The sequence below is a fragment of the Podarcis cretensis genome, assembly GCF_951804945.1.
Source record: "Podarcis cretensis genome assembly, chromosome: 4".
NCBI classification, from domain to species: Eukaryota; Metazoa; Chordata; class Lepidosauria; order Squamata; family Lacertidae; genus Podarcis; species Podarcis cretensis.
The window spans coordinates 77,963,387-77,988,263 of NC_137173.1; the positions used below are offsets into that span (position 1 = coordinate 77,963,387).

Consider the following 24,877-nt stretch of genomic DNA (forward strand, 5'->3'; position numbering starts at 1 on the left):
CCCTTTCCCAGTCGGGATGCTCCATTCTCTAGTACAGTGGTACCTCGGGTTACATACGCTTCAGGTTACACACTCCGCTAACCCAGAAATAGTGCTTCAGGTTAAGAACTTTGCTTCAGGATAAGAACAGAAATCGGGCTCCGGCGGCCCGGCAGCAGCAGGAGGCTAAAGTGGCGCTTCAGGTTAAGAAGAGTTTCAGGTTAAGAATGGACCTCCGGAACGAATTAAGTACTTAACCTGAGGTACCACTCTATTCCAAGTTGGGTCTTTGTACCTCATTGTGATACTGGGAATGTGGAAAGGAAGAGCAGTGACATATTTTTATTTGGCCTGAAATCTCCCTACATTTCCAAACTGTTCAGGAGAAGAGAACTGCAAGGTGGGAAACCCCTTTCAGGAATATTGTGCTGTGAAATACGGTGCCACCGACTGAAAATAAGGTCAAGAACCACTGGAGAACTTGATCAATACAGAACAGCTCAAACCATGCTTCATAATATCTACAGTGTTGTTTGTTGTAGAGAAAAATAAATAAGAGCCAGGTCAGAGAGTGAATAGCTTTGTAAAAAGGAATTGGTGTTGTCTGAGTACCTTTTGCCCTCGCCTGAAGCTGCTTATAACAGGAGGTAATTCACTGGCTGGTTCGGCATTGATTACTTGAAGGAAGTCTTGATTTTAAGATATGGCTTTTATCATTTGTGCATTAAAAATATTATTCGGACAGTGGTAGACCAGGCCCCACATTTCCTGGCTGTGGAACAGGAAATTGAGGGATATTATTATTTATTAATAATATTTGTAACCATCACCACCCTGACATGTGCACTCGTATAAAATATCAATGCAGTGTACAGATACAAATGAATTAAACACAAAACAGGATAAAAACAATGGCTCGAATTTTTATTAAATTTTAAAATCTCTACATATAAATTCCAGATTTCAAATTTATTATACCTTTCTCTTTAAACTTTGACTTCCCATTTTCCCCAAACATTTATATGAATGGCTTATCTTAAGAAAATTAAACATGGACTATGCAGAATTAGATAAACTAACGGGAAGAATTTGAAACCGGCGGGACCAGAGATTCACAGAAGATTGGCGTAAATTTACGGACTATCTGAAAAGTAACTATGATGATCAGATTACATTTGTAGGTTTGCAGGAAGTTTTGTGAGGTGAATAATTTGAATTATTGCATAATTGGATGAAAAGGATGATGTTAGTTAAGATAATTAAAAGCAATATAAATTTAAGAAATGTAGAAGAAATCATAAAAATGGGGGATCATCAGAGGTGCTGATGGAAGTCCAAAAAATTGTATAAGATGTGAAATTTTGTAGTATGTATGACAATATGTTTTAAAATGAATAATATATATATATATATATATATATATATATATATATATATATATTAAAAAAAGAAAATTAAACACCTGAATAGACCTGCTGGCATAAAAAAAGATCTTCAAGAGATGCCTAATGGTTAGTAGTGAGGAGGCCTACTGAATCCCTTTTGGAAGGGCGTTCCATAACATGGGACTGGTAATACTACATGCCTGACTTCTAGTAGACACAGGTTGCACTTCTAATATGAGGTGTTTCATATGGGAGTCCTTCCATCAATTGCAGTGTTGTCTTGGTGGACTAAGTCGGGGATCATTTATTTTTATTCTGATTTTGTTAGGGACATGGGAAACTGCCTTATATTGAGTAAAACCATTGGTCCAACTAGCTCAGTATAGTCCCACTCATTGGAATCATATTTCCAGGGTTCCAGGCAGGAGATACCCCCAGACCTTAATGGAGGTGCTGGCGATTCAACCTGGGGTCTACCGCTAAGCTACAATTCTTTCCCAACTTTACTAAATGCGCACAGTATCCTTATGGCATTTAATGAGAAACAGGAAAAATGCAATGGCCATGAAATATCTCCTTTAAGTATTTTCTTTCACTATTTCAAGTTATAAATCAAGTTATTGTTTGTTTATGCATCCACTTACAGACTTCAGGGACAGAAAATGCAGGAGTGAGGTGCTGTCTATAGCCACAGAAGACTTTGCAGGGATTTTGTATTCAATTATTTCACTTCCTCCAGCATTTCCCTTGGTGAGAATTTGGATTTAGCTAAGGATCAAATTATATTTCTTTCCCTCCACGTTTAGATCGCACGGAGGCATGGAATGGTAATTTTTGCTCCATCCCCGATCCCACATAAAGTAACCTCGTCATATGAGGATGGCTTTGTCATTTTGCTTTACTTTATTTTTTAAAAAGGAATTTGTCAAAAAAAAATATGTGACACACAGGTCAAAATCAATATGTATCCGAAAGCCTTTGTGGCAACAAAAGATGGAAGAACTGCTTTGAGACAAAAAAAAATTAAAACAAACACTGCAATTAGCTTTTATTTAGTCTTTTTAAAAGAAAGACAATGATTTTCATTTCATATGGAAATGTAGATTTCTTCAGAGTAATTTCATGTTCTTTTTGGTTTAAAGGAACTTTTCTCCTTTGATTACTGAGATATGCAGTTCTCTCTGTTTAACACGTAATACAAAATCAACGTACTTCCCCCTCCTTCCCCCCTGCAAACAGTCAGCAGAAATTGTCTTCTCAAATGCCCCGAGCACAATAGCATCGATCTCAACTTAAGTTGAGAGTTTGTTTCGTGCCACCTTCTCCTTGTCACTTTCCACTGTCATTTGTTAAGATATCAGCTCTAAATTATTAAACCATTTTACGAGTATAAATAATTCACTAGTCAACAAATAAAAGTGACAGCTAATTAATCAGGGTCTGTACATGTGCTAAGGTGTCATGTGCTAGTCCGTGTTGGGGCATGAATCCTGCTGAGGTCCACATCTTTGCCATTGCCACCTCTCGTCTTTTTCCTTTCACCTCTTAAAAAAAAAGAACCTTCATCGTTTTCCTGTGGGCTTCCTGATTAGCTGGAGGCCTTGCACTTTCTTTTCCCCCTGCTTGCTTTATTTGTCATGATCTCAACATGTAGGCCAAATCTTGGGATGAAGGGGGAGTTAAGGGGAAACCGTAATTGACAGTTGGGATTTGTATAATCTTTGAGGTACTTGTCACAACGTTTGGCAGAGGCAGGTCTTGAAAGGGAAAAGGTTGGCAAGCATCCTAAGGCATCTCCTAGGGCAGTGTTCTTCAAGCTTGGTCCCCAGATGTCATTGGACTACAAGACCTATCCTTCTCAACCAGCTTATCCAGTGGTCAGAAAGGCTCAGAGCTATGGTCCAACAAAATCTGGGGACCCAAGTTTGAAGAACATTGTTCCTAGGGAGGTGCAGTCCTACAGGCTAGTGTAGCTTGCATGTCCTCCAACATTTCTCTGATGAAAGTAGGGATGTCAAACAACAACAACAACAACAACAACTATAACATCCCACTCATCTTGGATATTCCAGCTTCCAATAAACATAATAAAAGCTTAAGCATTAAAAGACTTCCCATTACAGAACTTCCTTTAGATGTCTTCTAAAGCTTGTATAGTTACTTATCTTCTTGGCTCAGGGGCAACATAACTCCATACCCTCCAACGTTTCTCTGATGCAAATAGGGTCATCCTAAGGAAAAGTGGGACATTCCAGGATCAAATCAGAAACTGGGCGGGCTTCTCTAAATCTGGGACAGTCTCTGGAAAATAGAGAAACTTAGAGGATCTGAGCTTGGGATTGGCTGCTTTAAAAGTCTAGTGTTTAGTGGGTTGGGGACACTTGAACTGGTTAGATATCCTTACTCATTTATAGGATATGGGCAAGGGGAAGCAGGATGTAGTGTTGGTTTAAGGCCACATTAACTTGGTTTAGGAAGACTGCCTTTATTATTATTTGTGGTTTATATAGGCCACTTTAATATGCTTTAAATTTCTAATTTACTGCTTCAGTGTGAGCCGACCTGTCTAAAATCACCGGTATGATTTTGGCCTGAGCAGAAATTTCCCCCCACCCCCTCCATACATTTCAGAGTTCCTTGTGTCTACTGTATTAATACTGGCCTCCATGGTTTCTATTCTGTACATCATAAATGTGGTGCACCTACCAAATGGAAAAATGGGAAAGACTCATACTGCTAGCTAGTTGCAGTTGATAAAGATTTTATGGTTACCTTTAATGATGTTGTTGAGTCGTTTAGTCGTGTCCAACTCTTTGTGACCCCATGGACCAGAGCACACCTTTAATGATAGTGCCTAGTTTTAGCCACACTCGGGAGATTTAGGAAGATTTTATTTTGTGTGTGGCTTATTCAGTGGAATAGCTTCCACATCATCCAGAACAGCAGTATGGCCTTCCTAACTGAACCATTTTTGTAGTGCAAACCTATTTGTATCTACTCATATATAAGCCCCTTAATTTCTATTATGACTTACTCCAGGACAAGTGCTTACAGAGTTGTGTCATCAGTGATCCGAATGAAGCCTTTTCAGGATAGTTTTAGTGCATTGTATTTCAAACAGAAATGGGTATTTTACTTTACATTTTGGCTACAAGATGTACCATATATTTATTTGTTCTGACATCCAGTTTCAACTGAATTTTGCACACTAAGGGTTCCTACCCCTAGCTGAACTTTATTTTGACTCTCAAACTTTTCAGCACTCAAAGCCCCCTAAAATAATGGGAATTGCCAAGGTTACCAGATTGGAAGATAGGTTACACTGTAGCAAAAATAATCAGCAATGTGTTGGTTGTTTTAGTTTGTTTGTGTTTACTGTCATGTTTTCATTGTGGGTGATCAAATTATGAATTTTACTAATCTCGTTCACGGCTTTCTCAGCCACAGTGGGTGACTAAGGTTAAAGTCTTATGTGGAAGTAAGTACCATTGAACTTAATTAGACTTGCTTCTGAGTAGACATGTATGGGATTGTGCTAGAATTTCCAAAAAATACTTCCTAAAATCTGTATCTTCACCTGCAGTACACAAACTTGGATTAATTCTAACATTAACTTTGGAGTGTGGAGGGGATGCTACTATTAATCTTTCTTGTATGCGTTTGCCATCTCTAGAAGGATTTTAGATATTTGCATGTTTACTGAATGTGATGATATGCAAATTTACCCAGCACATTGCCTCTAACTTTGAGGGTGTTTTTGTAAGTGACGTTAAGAGGGCCCGTTTTGACTTTAATACATCACTGTTGATGTAGAATGTAAAGTAGGTATTTTTCATTCAAACCATGCTAAACAGAAATGTGTCTAATTTATAAATGATATGGTGGATATAATGTTTTCCTATTCCTTAAGTGTGTGTGTGTGTGTTGCAGTCTTTGTAAAAAGAATAGCACAGCTTCTGGGCACTCCCATATGATAAAAAATTGAGAATTTTCTAAGAAAAAATTTCTTAGAAAAGTTTCTAAGAAGATGAAATTATTTTTGAAAATGGTGTCGGAGCAACCAGCATCAACAACATGCTGAAAAATATAGAATAATGTGTTTTTTTGTAACAATCTGAAACTGAGCTAACAAAAAGCAGGTATCTCTCTTAATTCTTCAAATATTCTCTGCAGCCCAGAGATGCTACATGGTTCTTCAGAACAAACTGCAAGTGTGAATATTAAAAACAACAACATTTTTTTGAACACTGTTTCAGTATACTGGCCTATTAACTTTCCACTGTGAAGTAAATCTCTATATTAAAATAGAGTTTATCAACCACAGCCATGCAAATACTGAATTCAAGCAGAACAAAAAATATGGTATGCCTTTATTTATTGAATTTTAAAAATATTATTTAGTTGTGACAATTTGGAATAAAAGCTGCATCAGATGCCTGGTAAACGCAATGAAAAATGAAATATTTTCGGCATTTGTACTGCAGGTGAGAAAACCCCAAACCAACCCCATTAGTGAGTTCACAACTATGGTGTTAAAGTTATTGGGCAGAAAGCAGCTAAATATTCTCATCCAATTCCATTGAAATGAGTGGGCTTTGCACTGCGGAAATTCTTGGTGGATTGTGCCTAGTGTGAATATTTTTTAAAAAATATATTTTAATTTTTTTTTTTAAAAAAAATGTATTCACATTTTTATGCTTTGCCACTTTGGGAACATTTCGATATTTCTGTTCTTGTGAAATGCATCTCTGAAACACACCTAGCTGCTGCCTTGTTGTTTTCTGTAACTCTGATGGAACAATAAGAAAAATCTATCTTACATCACGTTGCCAGAACCAGTATGCAGACCTTGAAATCACCTCCAAAACCAGCTTCTGCCTTGGTTCCATATGTCAATAGCTTCATTTGTTAATTCAAAGCTCTAGCACATGAGTAATGGAATGTTCATTTATTATATTTCAGACTGCTTCTTCAATACATCAACATTATAGATAGCTTTTGTAATACATATGGCGTGTTGCTTTTTAGCTTTTATTCATTAGACATTTATTTTACATAAAATAATCATATATCCAGGTTTCTCTTATATCCCAGAGATTTCAGAAGACCTGAAATGCCTTGGGTTTTGTTTTGTTTAAAAAACAAAACACCACACCAAACACAAAATCAATCAAAAGTTGTGGCTTTGCTTTGTTTCAGATATAAATGCTAAGTTTGTTTAACTTTCTTATACTGTACTCAAGAACTGCATGCTTCAAGAATTACACTGTGATGAAGAAACAATATAATAATCAGGCTACTAATACTATCAGTGACTATGATAATAATGCTTATGATAGTAGTATGAGCAGCAGTAATACTGTGGTTCCTATCAACTTGAAAATTGTGGTTCCTAACCACTTGAAAATTGTTAAGGGTCTTAGCATATCACTTAATGATTTTTCTACCTGTTGTAGCCATTGTAATGCACTGTGCTAGATGCTGTGTGATTTTTAATTGCATTTTAATTGCTTCCAGCATTTCTTACATATTGTACTTTATTCCATTCGAATTCTAATATACTAAAATACAATAAAAAACACAAAAGAAGCAAGAATGCAATTAAAAACCAGTAAAAATATTTAATGATATAGATCTGCTGCCCTGCCGTCTTCAGCCGCAAATTCACAGGTGCGTCGTGGACCATGCCTGGATTTATCTTATTTATTTATTACATTTATATCCTGCCTTTCTCCCAAGGCATCCGAGGTGCTTTACAAATTGAATGCTAAAACAAAGAAATGGTATAGAATGTAAATTTGGGAATGTTGGTGGTAGAGGTAGTCAAGCAGAGACAGGAACTGATGTTGTCTGACTGCCTCTCCAACTCCTTTTCTCTTCCCATGGGATGAATGTCATGGAAGACTTTTAAAAAAAAATTAGGTTTGACCATTGTGGAATTGTACTGGACAACCAAGTCACATTTTGTGGTCAAATCCTTATTCCATACAGGATTTTTTCGCAGGGGCAGACCTTGGTAATATGCCGCCTTGTAAGAGGCCAACATTTGATGCCCTTCCCAAACTGAGCTTTGGGAAGGAGGCATGAGGCTCTGCCTGGGTCCTCAAGCCCTTCTACCTCCTTCCCAAAGCTCAGTAAGCACTTCCCCAGTTTTAGGAAAGAGGCAGGAGAACTCCAGGGCCCTGTCAGAGCCCTCATGCCTCCTTCTCGATGCCAGTCAAGCACAGCCAGTGAGGTCCAGTGAGGCTCACACTGCCTTAAATCCCCCTATGCTTTTCGTTCTTCATTCATTCTTGCAGACAGGCCCTACTTTGACAACCACTTATATAATATCCATGGCTTTTTTTTCAGCCAAAAGTCACTGGAACTCAGTTCGGGCCTCTCTCAGGTGAGCACCAGTGCCATTATAAGAGAACAAGGCAGGAATAGAATCATAGAATCATAGAATCATAGAATCATAGAGTTGGAAGAGACCACAAGAGCCATCGAGTCCAACCCCCTGCCAAGCAGGAAACACTATCAGAGCACTCCTGACATATGGTTGTCAAGCCTCTGCTTAAAGACCTCCAAAGAAGGAGACTCCACCACACTCCTTGGCAGCAAATTCCACTGTCGAACAGCTCTTACTGTCAGGAAGTTCTTCCTAATGTTTAGGTGGAATCTTCTTTCTTGTAGTTTGGAACCATTGCTCCGTGTCTGCTTCTCTGGAGCAGCAGAAAACAACCTTTCTCCCTCCTCTATGTGACATCCTATGTGGCACTAATGGCGAGTTCCAGCACCCCTTTCTTTCTAGAAAAATAGCACTGATAATATCTATAATTGGGTTGCACACAAAGCTTCCACAGCCAGAAGGCATCTTATGCTCGCATTGCGTGAAACTCTAAATCCAAAGATGTTCTTCCACTTGAAAAAGAACTTGCCAAATCTCATGCACAAGCAGAAGACTGCTCTAGAAACTACATCTTCTAATATTCTGCAGCCTCACGTCTTGTGCCAGCTGCTGCCCAAACATTTGTAGTACTGTGTTAGCAGCTATTTTTGTTAAGACTCCAACCTATACAAAATAAATTCCCAAGTCAAACTGAATGTTACGCTGTTTCTCCTGAGCAGAGAAGCTGTGGTAGCAATATTTGATGGAGAAAAGATTTGGAGTACTTAAACATCCTTCTCACATTAATTTTTTTGAGATGGCGTACTGCACACTGGCACGGGAGTCCGCAGATGTTCCTAGCCACAAAACATTTACTGGATTGCCTATTCACAAATATTGGTTGCCAGACATTTGTGGCACTTTCTTCAATAGCCTGGGAATATTTTCCACTTTACAATAGCTTCCTTATGTGCTTGCCTGAAGCCAATTCTTAGTCACCATGTAAAAGGCTGCTTGCAGCAAGCTTGGAGTTTTTGTCACTTCTGCATGGGTGATTAAATGAATTTAACTCCCACATCACGAGATCCATATTTAGCCTATCTTGGAAAAGTTTAGTTTTCTGTAATTTTCCAGGACATGTTAAATATCTTTCACCATTTATGTCCCTATCCAGAAGATTCAGCTATGACAGATAAAAGTCCTTTGGTAGTGACTATTCCTTATGAATCAGTTTACATGCTACATAGCAGTGCAGAATGAATAAATACTTCACACACTACCCCTTCAGAGTACTTTTTATGTATATTCCCAATTACTATTGCATTTCTATGCCACCTTGCCAACAAGAAACTCAAATTGACATACATGGCTCCTCGTCTCCACATTTTATCCCACAACTTTGTGAGGTAGGTAGGAGTGAGTAGTCCAAAGTCACCCAGTGAGCTTAATGACTGCATGGGGAATTGATCCCTGATCTTCCAAATCCTACCTAGCACATTAACCATTATGCAACACTGTCTTAGAAAAGGAGCAGCTTCCTAACCTCTTGTGTATACTGAATATGCATGCTAGTCTTGTTTCAGTGGGACTTCATCCTCTTGCAATCAGGCTAATGAACTGAAGCCATTTCCCCCCATTGTTTTAGTCAGTAGTACTTGCCTCTGTTTGCCCTAATATGTGGTACTGCATCTTTAAATGTTAATTGGTAGAACAAAATATTTGCATTTATTTAAACATTTGTCGTTTTCCTCCTTGTTTATTTTTTATAAGCGTACTGAGCGGAAATACATAAATTCCTAAGGACAGAAGCATTGGAGGTGATTTTCCACCTTATGGACCCTATGAAAGGTTATGACACAAGGAATTTCTTATGCATTTCAGGTGCTACAGGACTCTTGGTGCTTACATCATGAGTTTCTTATTTTGCCTGACCTTAGGATGCAGAAATTTTGGACTTAGAAACTAAGAATTAACAATTGGACTTAACAAGGACTTTCCAAAAGTGAAATCATTGCATCAGAGATGGGGAACCTATTGCCTTCCGGACATTGTTGGATCCCAAACCTCAGTCACCCCCAGCCAGTGGTCAGGAATGATGGTAACTGGAGTCCAACAACTCTGGAAAACATGTGTGTTTTACAAGGTGCTATTGAGAACCTCAGCTCTGAACCAAACCTTTTCATCTTCTTTGAATCGATACACTGAAATTCAGCACTGCAAGCTAGCCACTTAAGAAAGCTAGTGATATCACATACACAGAAAACAGCAATGCCAACCTAACGTCAAGCTGTAGCATTTGAAAGTAGCCCAGTCTGGTTTGGATCTACTCTGTACTGTGCAATTCAATTCATTATTTGGGTACAAAGCTAAACTGTTAAATCCAAAGCTCTGTTATCCTGCAAGGGCAGATCTCACCATTTTGGGGTGGGAAACCAGAAATCTCATTTCTTCTCCTCCTCATTTCTATTATTAATAATTTTATCGTTGGCCATCATTTTGAAAACTGGTGGCATGGCTAAGAAACCTTCCAAAAATTCAAAGAAATCAGTCCGTGGGATATCATGTGAGGTGATTTTTACCCTCATTATAAATACCTGAGAAAGTCACAGGTTTTTCTTCACTATCTCTCCCACCCTCTGTGAAGAAAAGAGATAGAGATGATTTTAAATTGTTTGTTAGGAAAAAGAATGATTGGGAGAGAAGCAGATCACACCAATAGTCTTATTCTGCCATTTGTGCCCTACTCTAACAGAGATAACTCAGAGGGCAATGACAACCCACAGGAAGAAAAACTCCTGTTTTATTTACTCTACCATCCCCACCCCAAAACCACTGTGATAGAAGTGCCCTCAGACACAATCCAATGTGATTGAAAGCTAGACATACCTGTCAAAATGATTCTCCCTCCACCTTAGTCCTCTCTCCTCTACACCCCTCCTCTCTGCTCTTTACCCCTTCGTCTCTCGAGCTCCCGGTGTTTTTCTAGCCAGCTTGGTTTCATTTCTCAGAAAATAAAGGGGGCGGAATAAAGGTCATTTAGCTTTTTGGGAAAACCTGAAACCATGGGGTAACTTGGAAGTTCGGAGTCCTTGATCTCTCTTGCTAATGGTGTGATCCAGTTCATGGACTTGAATGACCCCGATTCCCCTTGTCATTCAGGGTCACACAGAGCTAGTGAAGACCCCCAACATATCCACCATATTTTATCCTATAGTGTTAAATTCAAATTCCGTTCTCCAGCATCATAAAATTTCCCCTCAGCGCAACCCTCTAGAGCAAAGCTAATAATTGTACAGAGGTGTGCATCCCGGTTCAAGAGATCTTCAAAACTGGAGCATATTCTGGTTATAACTTTGGTCCTCAGCAAAGTCTAGATGGTCAAGGCTTTCATTATTGTCTTTTCCCCGAGTTTAGAGTGGTACTTACTCATGCAGCAAACTGATGCTGACATCTGCAAAAAGAATTTCATAGAGAATTTTTTTTTGCAAGCTGACACTGCCTTTTTCCTTCAGACCTACAATATGTGCTTTCATTGTTCCCATACCAACTTATGAATATGTTGATGCCTTTCTCCCTCTCCCTCTCTCTCCTATTTTTTTTTAAAAGCTCCCATCTGAGTTCTGTTCATCACAGATGTTTAGAAACACAGCTGTCCATCTACAGTGGTTCTGCATGAAAGACCATGGCTGTTGAGTACAAAAGAGGGGATTCAAGCAGATATGCACTATAAATAGATAGCATTGTCTGCCTCCTCATTTTCCACTACAGTCCTAAATTTTGGCATCGGAAAATGTACTACAGTGTCAAAGCAGTTTGTACCTCTTCCTTGCTCGGCATCGTGAAAATTGAAATACGAACCAAATCAGTGTTGTTGCTATTGTTTCGTGACCAATTAATCAAAACGTGTGTTCCCTCTATACCAAGAAGAAGATGGTCATTCTTCAATAGCCATAAATAGCAAGTACACAGGATTTTTTTTTAAGCATATGCACCAAACACAGCAGCTTCACTGAAGCTCAGCAACAACCTCAATTTGAAAATCAATTTGTCCTTGAATTTGCCTCAAACAAGTTTCTAATTAATAAGTGACTTTTGTACTTAAAAAAAGAAGAGGTCTTAAGTTATGACTATCCATGATTACAAATCTGTTCTAAATGAGAGAGTGGAAGAGATGGTATCCTTATGTTTTCTGTCAGTTGCATCCAATTCTGGCCTGATTAACCACAATAACGTTGCAGGATAAGAAACATTGTATTATTACATTAAAATGGCAAGTGAGCAAACTAGACTATATGTAGCCCATCTGGATCCTGTGCTTTTGGGGGGAGGGATTCTTTTGCTTCATTTGAATCTACTTCCCATCATTTTCACTGAATAGCCCAAGTTCCAATATTATGCAAGACTGAGTAATGCTTCTCCCGATCTGCATTCACAGATCCTATCCATAATTTCAGAAACTTCTATCATATTCCCTCTTAAGGCATGTTGTCCCTCAACTAAGAAGCCCCAAACATTACACTCTTTCTTCAAAGGATAGGAATAGTCTACCTTCAGTTGCCTATGCACTGGTAACCTCTAGGTTAGATTGCTGCAATGTGTTATATGTCGGGTGACCTTTCAATGTGTTTTGAAAGCTCCCGTTGGTTCCAAATTCATTGGCCAGATTGCTGATAAGGACATGGCAATCTGAAACACTAATATTGGCATGACTGCATTGGCTACCAATGTTGAGCTATAAAGCTATAAAGCCCTAGGTGGCTCAGGACCCAAATAACTCAAAGACTGTCTTTTCCCATATAAATTAACCCAAACCTTACATTTGCCATCAGAGGACCTTCTCCATGTGAACCCTTCTGAGGAAGGTGTGGAGGCTGCCAATGCAAGAACAGGCCTTCTCGGTGGTGATTCCTTGTTTGTGGCGTGCTCTCCCCAGGGAGGCAGTCTTGTTGTCATCATCACCTGTATTTAGGCAGACAAAAACATTTTAAGGGCTTTGGGCCCTTGATTTGGAGGGTATTTGGGCATCACCCCCTTCTTCCTCTTTTGTGTTCATCAATTTAGTCAGGAGGGTTGGGTCTGCTCTTCTATATATATTTATGGATAAGCACTTTTGGTTCCTATTTTATTATTGCTATTATACTTGGCTATAATGCTTTGTTTTTATGTTTCAGGTTGCTTAGGGAGACTTTTGTGAAAAAGCAACAGATAAATAATAATGATAATAGGGTAGTTGGTTTAGTCCAGGCATAGGCAAACCCGGCCCTCCAGATGTTTTGTGACTACAACTTCCATCATCCCTAGCTAACAGGACCAGTGGTCAGGGATGATGGGAACTGTAGTCTCAAAACATCTTGAGGGCCGAGTTTGCCTAGGCCTGGTTTAGTCAATATGAGTAGTCAATGAGATGCCCTTCAAATGTTGTGGACTACAACTACCATCATTTCTGACCATTGCTTATGCCGGCTGGGCTGATATGTGCTATAATCCAAAACATATGGAAGACACCACATTGGTTATACCTACTCTAGCCCCTTGATCATGTTGGTTCCCCTTTTCTACACTGATTCCCAATCTCCAATATCTTTTGTGAAGTGAGGTAACCAGAACTCTACAGAGCATTCCAAATATGGCCGCAACAAAAATTTGCATCAGAGCATTATAATGCTGTAATTTTTATTTTTACATTTGTTTACCATGTACGGAGCTCCAGTTCATTCCAACTAGCCAATGGAGCTAGAATGCATATCCTCCATAAGATCTGGCTGGCATTGTATATAATTCCACATCCTAATAGCGCAATATGACAGCATTCAAAAGTGTTTCTACTATACTCACACATGGGAGATTTAACTTGAGAATTGGCTGCAAGTGTCATGGGAATACTGTTCTATTTGTTGCCTTCTGTCTTTAAAATGCATTATATATCTAAGATTTGACCCAGTGGTCAAGAGTTGGCCTAGAGTGAAACTTGGAATTAATTGCTGCTGCTGCTGCTGCTTATTTTAGAGGGAGAGAAAATCTAAAATACAGTCATATACCTTCAGCACATATATGACTGTCACCGGACCAAAGAAACAGAAAACACCTTTCACTTTATCATGATATCACTCATTCAAATACGAACCATGATCAGTTTTCAACAAATTCAACCATTACACTGTTCCTTTATTTTCCTTACGTAGGGGTTAGGTTCTGTTGATGTTTGTCCCTTTAGCAATACTAATTCTATATAACAAAGTAGTTTATTCCAAATCATAGTCTTGCTGCATTGAGGATAATAATATTGTTCAAATCTTTATACCACTTTTCTTGAAAAAAATTGCTTTGACTTGAGCTTTTTCAGATCTAGTAACATACAGACCCCCCCCCCAACAAACCCTCTAACTAGTGCTGTTACTTATCACTTATGGTGTCTCCCCCCCGCTTAAGTGTTATTGCTTTCTATCTATAATGTCTAACAGTTTGGGCCAATGTTGTTGGATCATGACTCCTATCATGCTCAACCACTGGCCATGCTGGCTGATGGAAGTTGGAGTCTGAAACATCTAGAGGGCATCACGCAGGCTATTCATGCATGTTTACTCAGAAGTAAATGCTATTGTGTTTAATGAGGCTTGCTTCAATGAAGCATAGGAGTAACCACTGCTTTTTTTCTTAAAATGTTTAGGGGTACTCTCATTTTCTTACTCATATTGAAATACTGCCCCTCAATGAGGCCAAACTTAGATTCACAAAATGTTTAGGGGTATGCATACCCCTGCGTCCTCCCAGAAAAAGAAAAAGCACTGGGAGTAACATGGCAGCATGGAACATATCACAGTATATATAGGGATCGCAACCAGAATGCGTTAATTGAAGCTATTCATAGAGTGGAAGATAGCTAGCTCCTCATTTCTATAAAGATCTCCTAATAGCTCAGGAGTAAATTGTGGTTCGAGGACCCGACCACCGCGATGTGAAAAGAAGACACAGGGACACGTGATATAAGGTTAATGGGCTAGAAAAGGCCACAACTTTATTGATTACAGCAATGAAAAGGTATTGGCTTAGGCATTGGATCGCGAAACAAGTGGGTTTATTCACCAGGGGTTCATCACCTGTTGATGCTAATCCAACTATAGGCTCACCCCTGCTGTCACCGAGGGTCGTGCCATGGCCTCCCGCCAAGCAGGCATCGGACAGAATACACGACCGCCAGATTCCTTTAACGGAATACCCCTAAACATTGAAGGCATAGGCGATAGCCACACCTAGCACTTCGACACACCACAACACATTATTCCAATGCCTAACCTACCCACCAATACCACAAAAGTTGTGACGATTGCTACGAGGTAGGCGAAAAAACCAAAAAGCCTAATGCCAAATGGAAAAACTCCTACCAGGCCCCCCGTGCAACCGGGGCGACCAACCTAAGGTCCATAGCAAGGCCAATGACCTAAGCCCTAACTCAATGGGAGTGGAGGGTGGGTGACTCGCACAGGACGACGAAGAGAAATGAGGCCGGGGAGAGGCTGAAGCTGCAGCATCAAGGCTGCTGGACACCCCCCCCCCACGGCACCTGGTTGGACGGCCACCGGGGGGGGGGCGTGAGCGCCAGCCAGGTGAGCTAGAGGCAGGGGGCTACGCCCCCTGCTAGGGGCGGTGTTCAGGCTCCCGCCCACAACCACTCCCCTCTCTTTCAGGGAGGAGAGTCTTTGCCAATTGTTGATCACGTTATTAATGTGACATATAGCCTATATTGTTTTCCTTTATCATGCCCTTATAATCAAGTGATGGTAAGGGAGTTATTCCAGGAGATTGCTTCTGTCGAAATACTTCCAAGTTTTTAAAATGGCTGATACCTGAGTATCTTTATGTATCTCTTTCTGCAGTTTGTTATCCCGGTACTAAATAACATGTCTTAAAGGCATTCTGCATGACAATTGTTCCAGTAAGACCACCTTATCGATATTACACTGATGCACAGTAGCTGCCAAATTGGCAGTGTGATCATTGCATCAGGAATACGCAACTGGATTCCACAATGTGGTTCAAGATATTCAGTGCTTTTTTCTGGTGGTACTCAATGATACCAGCAACTCCACGCACACACACACCCCACCATCTTGCTCCCGCCCAGGTAAGCAACCTTAGGAGCACAACCTTGAGTATCAGAAGTCAGTAGCATGTTCTGCTCTTCTAATTTCTTTCTATCCCTATGCACCATGGAGGCGTACACTTCATGCCAGACACCACCACACCACAGTCAACAATAACAACAATGATAATAACAGAGAAATCACTACAGTTCCCAGGATGCATGGGGGAGAGAGAGGCTACAAAGAGTACGGCACTAGTCACTCGGCCGCCTTTGCTGCAAGGTGCCTTCTAGGAATATAATTCTCCCAATTTGTAGCAAGTGTAGGGTTTTACGGTGGCCCCTTGGGAGAGAAAGAATCTATGTCTCAGCATACACAGGGAGGATTGTGCAGAATACGTCAGAAATACGTGGGAGGAATTTGGTAGAGCGGTGTGGAGGGTGAGGAGAACTGACAGGGGGGGGAAGCTGATGCGTTGGCAGGATGGAGGTAGAAAGTTTGCTGCTACATGGTGAGTACTGGCACCATTTTTCCTAGAATAAAGGCACTGAAGATATTCATGTCTTGTTTCCTTTCCATATAAAAGTTTAATGCTGTTTTCAGTTGTTGTTTTTTGCTGGTTTTGCAAGATAGGTCGGGGGACTGTGACTGAATGTGCGGAAAACAAAAATAATGGCTTTTCAGTAAAAGTCATTTTGACTCTATTTCTTCATCCTGTCTGTGATCCACAGAGATCCGTTCTGCAGAACCCTTTTGCAGACTCTGATAACTGTGCATAATTGATATTTACCATTATTTCAAACTCTATAGCTGTGCATTTATTTATATGTGCCTTCCAATTTGACTGTGTAATCTGGTTTGCGAACTAATTCCTAGAGACATGTGTTTGATTTCTCAATGTGGCTACTTTATTTTTTTTGAGCTGAATAGGTTTAAGCTACAGATTGCTTTCAAACAAGAGAGAATTTGAGGTAATTGTGTAGATCATTTAGTGCCACATTTCAAGCCATGACTCCAGCAGCAGGAGTATTTTTGAGGCAATATAATCTACTTAATCCAAGGTGTTGCTGAGTTTCTACTTCTCATGTATTTATCTCTTTTAAATTTAGGCATAAGATTGTGGGCATTGGATCCAACTAAGTTCTCGTCAAAGTAGACTCTTTGGACTTAATGGACCTAACTGAGTCACGTCCATTGATACTCAAAGTATGATGAATGTTGAATACAACCCATCCTGTTGTAATACTACACATCTGTATACACTTGTAGAGGAGAAAGTCCCACTGAACTCAATAGGACTTAATCAAATATATCTGTTTATCTTTGCGACCTCCTGTAGTCTATTTTATGAAGCAGACAATGCTCTTGGGAGGACTGGAGATGTAGTTGAGCATAGTTGAAACACCCCAAGTTTAGAAATACATTGAAGGGACTAAAATTCAATCAGATGCCCCCTCCTGTTATCAATATATTATTTATATTGCAACCTAAGCAAGACTCACGGATGTGCAGATATCAGAAATTAAAATGGGATGCTGTATACCCAGTTATTTGTTTCAGATGCACTGCACTTCATTTACAATTGTTCCATTGCTTACTATCAGGGGCGTCAACTGCTAGGGGCTGAACCCCTTTGTTAGTGTGGGGCTGAGCCCCCGCAATGAAGAAGCGTCTCCACCCCCATCGTTCTGCCCGGACACTGAGGTCCAGTGCCAAGGGCCTTCTGGCGGTTCCCTCACTGCGAGAAGCCAAGTTACAGGGAACCAGGCAGAGGGCCTTCTTGGTAGTGGCACCCGCCCTGTGGAACACCCTCCCACCAGATGTCAAGGAGAAAAACAACTACCAGACTTTTAGAAGACATCTGAAGGCATCCCTGTTTAGGGAAGTTTTTAATGTTTAATAGGTTATTGTATTTTAGTGTTCTGTTGGAAGCTGCCCAGAGTGGCTGGGGAAACCCAGTCAGATGGGTGGGGTATAAATAACAAATTATTATTATTATTATTATTATTATTATTATTATTATTATTAATAATCTGGGCATCACAGTGTTGCCCAGGATGGCTAGGCGTAACACAGTTGCACGAGACAGGAACACGGTGGGTAGGTACTCCTTCTCTTTCTGCTGCAGTGGGAAAGCAGCCCCCAGCCCATAGTGGTGGCAGGAGAGGAACTGCCAGCCATGGAGGCCAAGCTGCCACACAACGCCTGCACGACGTCCTGCTGGGAGCTTCCAAGTGATGTCTGATTGGCCACTTTGAGAATGAGATGCTAAATTAGATGGGCCTTCCGTATGATCCTGCAGGGCCTTAGTTTTTTTTTTTATGTTTTCTTCTTCGACTGTGCACCATCTTGCTTGCACCATCTTGCTTGTTGATATCGATATAGATAAAGTTATGACTGAACTCTCTACATTATACAACTATGCACAGACAGAGAGATCTGTCCTTCAGAACTCTGTGGAAATGATTTCTCAACAGTCTTCACCCCTCTTTCCGGGCACACAAACCGGGGTGGAATCTACACACATATGAAAAAAAACAACGCTATGAAAATGTCTTTTTAAAAAGTTGTGAAAAATACATTGAATTTTGCATAGCTCACTTTCGCCACCTAGTGTCACATATCTATATTTCACTTTACAAGACATTTAATTTTTTTTGTTTTCAGCTGTGTGGCTGAGTCCTAAGATGACCATTTCAATTAATTTCGCCGAGGAAGGAGAAATTCTCCCCCAGTTGTTTCAGGGCGGTGTTCACCAGGAACAGTGGCAGTAGCATAGCTTCTTTTTTGTAGTTTGCTTTTCTTTTTTTGCTGCCTCTGCAAGTGAAAGCTGTAGCGATTACAGGGGCAGCTGGCTAGAATTTTGCATTCCTCACAATGCCCTGGACCTAGCAGAGAAGAGGAAGGGAGGGGAAGAACAGCCACTAACAAACACAATATGGAAACCTTCAAAGAAAATCTGCAAAGTAGCCTTTTTTTTCTAAGGGGGGGAGGGGGGGTCCATATATTTTCTCAAAAAGAAGTCTTCAGGAATTTTCTTTTGGCTCAGCTCAGTTCAGTGATTCTCATCAATAAATATGAATTCTAAATATGGACTGATGGGCTTATTCATACAGCTGGATTGTTCAAATGGATTGCAACTATATTATTGCAAGTACTTTCTTGCAACTCCTGTGAGTGAGGAATAAGAAATGATGAGTCCTTCCTATGTCTATTTCTCTGTAAGTAATGAATGTCTACGGCAAGTATGAGGGGTTGCATGCTGCAAATATTCACTATTTCCCACTCTAAATAAATATCTAGCACGGTCAATAGGCTTGTGATCAGTTTTAACAGTGGGAGAGAAAACAATCAGTGATTCATTGTGCAAGATATTGTACTAATTAACAACATTTGTTTCACATTGCGGTCTGGACATTTAATCAGGGAACAAGATACAATAAATCCTAGTGACTGTTTTTGACTGGGGAACCCAGTGCAAAAACTAATTTGGTGTTTTTGAATGGGTAATCATGTACATTCCCATGCAGTTTTGCAACATTTTGATTTTTTAAAAAAAAGTTAAAATTCAATTCATATTTATTTATTAAATTTCTAGCTTGCCATTCCTCCCAATGGAGCCCAGGGGAGCATACAGTCCAATAGCAAAGCAATTTAAGCATTAAAAAAAAAATACATTATGCCCTTCTATGCATTTTATAAGAAAACTACCTGCTCATTTCCTTACTATCTGAAATCCAAACATCTCTGTGCCCACCTGCCTTAAGGAAGCTCTTGCACTGAACAAGGTACTTTTTAGTATGTGCATGCAAAGTGAAACAAGGATTATTATGACAAATTATGAACATCCCAGGGATGCTAAAACCAACCCATGTTTGCAGAAAGATGCAAGGGCATCGTTAAGAAAGATGGAAATTTGGAGAGAGAGAAATTGAAAAGTTTCACATATGCCCCCATATTATGATGCTTTGCCATCGGACTGCAGAAGATCCAAAACTCAGAGTCAGGATCAACATTTGTGCTGCAGATGTGAACAACCAGTAAAAGAAAATGTGGTTTCGCATCCATTTCTAATATATGTGCGCATAGGAGGTGAAAGAGAGAAGAGGGAGGATGTGTATTGTTTTGAAAGTGTATACAGTCCAGAATGATAATATTTGACAAGATCGAGTGTAGCCCCAGAACAATCTGGGTGAGACTAGATGATCAAAAACAAAGCAAAGAGAAAAATTCAATCAGCAGCTGTTGCAGACCCCCCCCCCCAGGACAATACGAAAAAATATTCATTGAGCAACAACTGAGTTGTTCAAAACCACAAAGCACTTTCCCAGAGGGGACTTTAACTGTCCAAACATCTGTTGGATGACAAATAAAGCTACTGTAAATATGGATCAGCAAACAGATTCCTGGCCAAAAACAGGGGAGGAAAAAACAACCACAGACCCAGGAAAGAAATCCTAGTTGCTGTGTTTTGGAGAAAGCTGCTTTATAGCTCAGAGAAGGCAGTGCTGGTAATGCTTCTTAGGAAAGCAGGTTCAAAAGCATTGCTTTCCCTTAATGGTGGCAGCATGGCTGAGAATATATGAAGGCATCTAGCAAGCTTGCTTCAAGCAAGATGCAAAATGAAGGCACGGCAAAGATGCAACACAGATGGCAAGGAGGCACATATGAAGGAACCCAAGAGAGCTTTGGCGGAGTGCAGGAATTGGGAATCAAAGGATTTGGATGCCGGAAAGGTTTGCTAACCCATGCCCTGCCTGATTTGTCTTTCTACTCGCAATCCAAGCATTACATGCATTCCTAAGTAATCCTACATACTCACAGCAAATTCTTTCTCCAAGTGTGAATCCTTATGTATATGAACATTTAAGTGCTGGCACGATTCATGCACAAGAGGAAGATATAAGCTGAATCGGGGAACTCCAAGTACACATTTTAGACAGAATCCCTTGGAGGGGAGGGGAGAGGATGCCCACCCCCCAAAAAAGCAGTCCAATGAGGGTCGTGCAAGATGGAATAACAGGGCGGGAAGGGAGCTGGAGTATCTAAGAAAAGGCATGGCTGGCTGGCATCCTTGAAGTGTGGCCTCCTGGATTCCCATCACAGAGATTGCTGCTGGCAGCTGACAGAGGGAGGTGGCAGGGAGGTCAGTTAAGTGCAGACCCAGCAGCGGGAGGGTAGGACTGGCCCTGCCTCTGTGCCTGCACTTCACAGACCACCCCACCCTGTCACCTCACTCTTCCCCCTCTCAGTTACTGGCAGCAACTTCTGTGTTAGGAAGTCAGGGGAGCGACATTGCCCCACTAGCTGCTACCGATTGAGGCTTCCTACCTGTGAACCAGGCAACCTACAATATAACAACTATCTTATTTTTTTAAAAAAAAATTATATAATTTTCAAGTTTATAAAAAGGTAAAGGTAAAGGTCCAGTCGTGGACGACTTTGGGGTTGTGGTGCTCATCTCACTTTATTGGCCGAGGGAGCCAGCATACAGCTTCTGGGTCATGTGGCCAGCATGACTAAGTCGCTTCTGGCGAACCAGAGCAGCGCACGGAAATGCCATTTACCTTCCCGCCGGAGCAGTACCTATCTATCTACTTGCACTTCGTGTTTTCAGACTGCTAGGTTAGCAAGAGCAGGGACCGAGCAGCAGGAACTCACCCCATCACGGGGATTCGAACCACCAACCTTCTGATCAGTGGTTTAACCCACAGCGCCACCCATGTCCCTTTCAAGTTTATACATTTCACTAATTTTACAACCATTTTGATATTTCAAAACTTGACTTCCTCCTCTTTCTGTGGCTCCTTAAATTTATTTTTACTACCTTCTGCATATCCAAATGAACTTAATTTGCTCACTTACTCATCTTCTTTAAATAAATACTCTTATGAAACTGCAGGTTGTTACAGGAATCCTGCCAATGTTTTTATCTGTTTACAATTTATCTGTAAATATTTAATAAACAATTTCCATTCTTTTATTTAAAAAACTGTAATCTTGATTTCTTATTCTTCCAGTAAGTTTTGCCATTTCTGCATATTCCATAAGTTGTTGGGTTTTTTTAATTCATTCTTCCTTTGCTGGAACTTCTGTTTCTTTCCATAATATAACAACAATCTAGAGGGGAAAGGAGAGGAGAGGAGGAGGTGTGAAAAAAGGACATGAATGTGAAAATGGGGATGTAAAGGAGGGGCACAGAACAGAAGAAACTTTAGAAATGGGGAGATGACAAGTGGGATTAGTAATCGCATCAGAGGGGAGTTCTAAGGGGTTTTGTGGAGTCTGTGTACAAGAGGGTCACGAAGGAAGGAGGCATCACACAGGAATGGGGCTGAAGGTGAAAATGAGGGGCGAGAGGGTAGTTTGTGTGCAAGAGGGTGACAGAAAAGGAGGGAGAGGAAGAGACATGGCAATGGGGTTGGAAGTGGCAGGGTAAGTTGCAGAGTGGTGTTCTGCAGAGCCACTTCCACCCTGCAGAGGAGGTGGGGTGCTGTCGGAATCTCCACTCAACCGAGCTGATAAAGCTCATCCTCCTCTGGCTGAGTCCTCCAGAATTGCCTCCGACATGATTAACGACCTGAGCCTCTGATAAGGCTCCAGGCACATCCCCCATTCAGCAGAGAATCCAGCACAGGGAAGAGACAAGAAGGTATGAGCTACATGCTAGGTTTTATTGCTAAGCTATGCAGACAGAAAAGAAATACACATCCTCTCTCTGTGAGAGCAGAGAGCAACCAAACAACAAAGGAACAGGAAACCAGTAACATCACATCCATCTCCTGTCTTTGGTGAGACTTCGAACAGTCTGGAATCCCAGGAATGTAAACAGAGACCTGTGACTCCAAGAGCACTGCAGAGTGGCAACACACAGAAACCAACAGGTGCGTGATTGGGGGAATTCCCAGCCGCGTCACCCCCTGGCCAGCCAATCGGCTGGCTCTGGGGGCATGGCCTGCCCTATTTAAGGCAGGCGTGACCGGGGATCTCCCTCTTTTGCTGTCTACCAGCCATTTTTCTGTAGATGGAAGAGGGGAGGAAGTGCCATCACCTGTCCTGCATATTGAAGGGTAGTCCGATAAAGGATTCCAGGGGCCCTGTCTGAAGCCTATGGAGGTGAGGGCCTAAGGCACACGCCCTAGTGGTGACCCCGGGGGAGTTCCTAGTTGATGTGCATCAGCAGGACTTCCCCCTACTAGTGGTTAACCCTTCCCAGACTTCAAGCGAACAGGCTGAAGTTGGATATAGTGGGTTAGGACCAATGCCTAAGCCAATACTGCTCATCCCCTATAACCAATAAGGTTGTGGCCTTATTTAGCCCACTAACCTTAATAATTGTGTCATGTGTCTTTTTTTCCACTGGGGGGGGGGCGGGAACCTGCCACGCAACTGAGTGGTGCTGCAGAATAGAAGAAAGAAGCAGTTGCAGAAATAGGGTTGGGAAGGGGCAAAATGGGCTTAGTAGTCCATGAGCTGGGAAGGGGGAAATCTAGGGAATTCCCATGGTGGGGGGTGGCAGGGATTGGCAGCTGGACTAGAGGGGCAGAGTCCCCTCTCCTCCCCATGTCTCTCTGTGTGTACACACACATACATTTGAAAGTGCTTCCTTGACACAGATAATTGAATTCTGTCATATTTATCCTTTGAGCCTTCCCACCAAGGTGGTTTCAAGAAGGACGGAAACGGGAAAGTGCCTTTTAAGGTATTACTGTATTACTTTTCAGTCTGCAGGGAACACTTACTGGGTTTTGCTATTGTCTTTCGGTTTAGAGAAATATTTACATGTGCAGAAAAAAAGAGCTCTCCAGCCTCACAGATAAGAACATTAATGCAACCACTTACATGCTAGATTTATGCATGTCTTTTGAAGCCCATGCCTATTATACTCAGTGTAAATACACATAAGATCTCCAGTGTATCCATTTTATTTTATTTTATTTTATTTTATTTTATTTTATTTTATTTTATTTTATTTTATTTTATTTTATTTTATTATTTTAATGTAGAATGGGCCCTTTTAGGGCTAACAATGTCTTGATTTCACTGGCAATATCCAGCACAAGGAGCTTCTTTTCTACAATTTTAGGATTTCTATCAAAAGTAGGAGGATTTAGGCTGCAATCCTGTATATATGTAATTGCAAGCAGTGAGGTGGCCAAGCTTGCTTATGATAGCAAATTGTACAGGCTGAACAAAAGGGGATTATCAGGAATACCAAAAGTATATTTTCAAACTGGGTGAAAAGGCATTAAAATGACTAATGCAATTCAGTGTAAGTAAGTATAAAATCCTGCCCCCCCCCCCATTTCATATTTGCACTCATGGTGTCTGAACTGGTGGTGACTGACTGGAAGGTGACATCAGGATCATAGTGGGTAGGTGACCGATGAAGATGTGGCCAAAGGGATAAGAGGAAAATTCCTGTTAGGGATGACTAGGAAAGGAGTTGAAAATGAAACTGCAAATATCATAATACTGAAAATACCAATCTATGATGCAGCTGCACTTGGAATACTGTGTATTGTATAGTGCAGTGGGAAAGGGCAACAAAAATGATCAGGAAAGTGAGGAAAGTCCTTTTGACAAAAAAATTGAACTAGTCCTGTTTAAGATCATCCAGATGAACTTTTTAGTTTATTAACATTTTATCCTTGGCAATAGATAGATGATAGATAGATAGATAGATAGATAGATAGATAGATAGATAGATAGCAGATAGATAAAGATAGATAGATGATAGATAGATGATGATAGATAGGATCGATGATAGATAGATAGATGATAGATAGATAGATAGATAGATGATAGATATAGATAGATTAGATAGATAGATAGATAGATAGATAGATAGATAGATAGATGATAGATAGATGAGAGAGAGAGAGAGAGAGAGAGAGAGAGAGAGAGAGAGAGAGAGAGATGATAGATGGAGCATCAGTAAGGCTGCTGTGTTTAAGTCTGTACTTCAAAATAAATCAGGATGATACACAAGTAATAATACAAAGATAGTCGTCAGGTGAAGTTCGACCCATAATTGTACTTTAGTACTAAATAGGCTTCCC

General features: G+C 40.6%; 2 long non-coding RNA genes across 2 annotated transcripts in view; one reads left to right on the top strand and one right to left on the bottom strand.

Moving 5' to 3' along the window:
• LOC307214442 overlaps positions 1–24,877 on the bottom strand; it is a 565,797-nt gene that overhangs the window by 525,575 nt on the left and 15,345 nt on the right. The gene's annotated exons all lie outside the window — the stretch shown is intronic.
• Positions 1–24,877, top strand: part of LOC307214371 — a 45,961-nt gene that overhangs the window by 17,931 nt on the left and 3,153 nt on the right. The window lies entirely within an intron of this gene.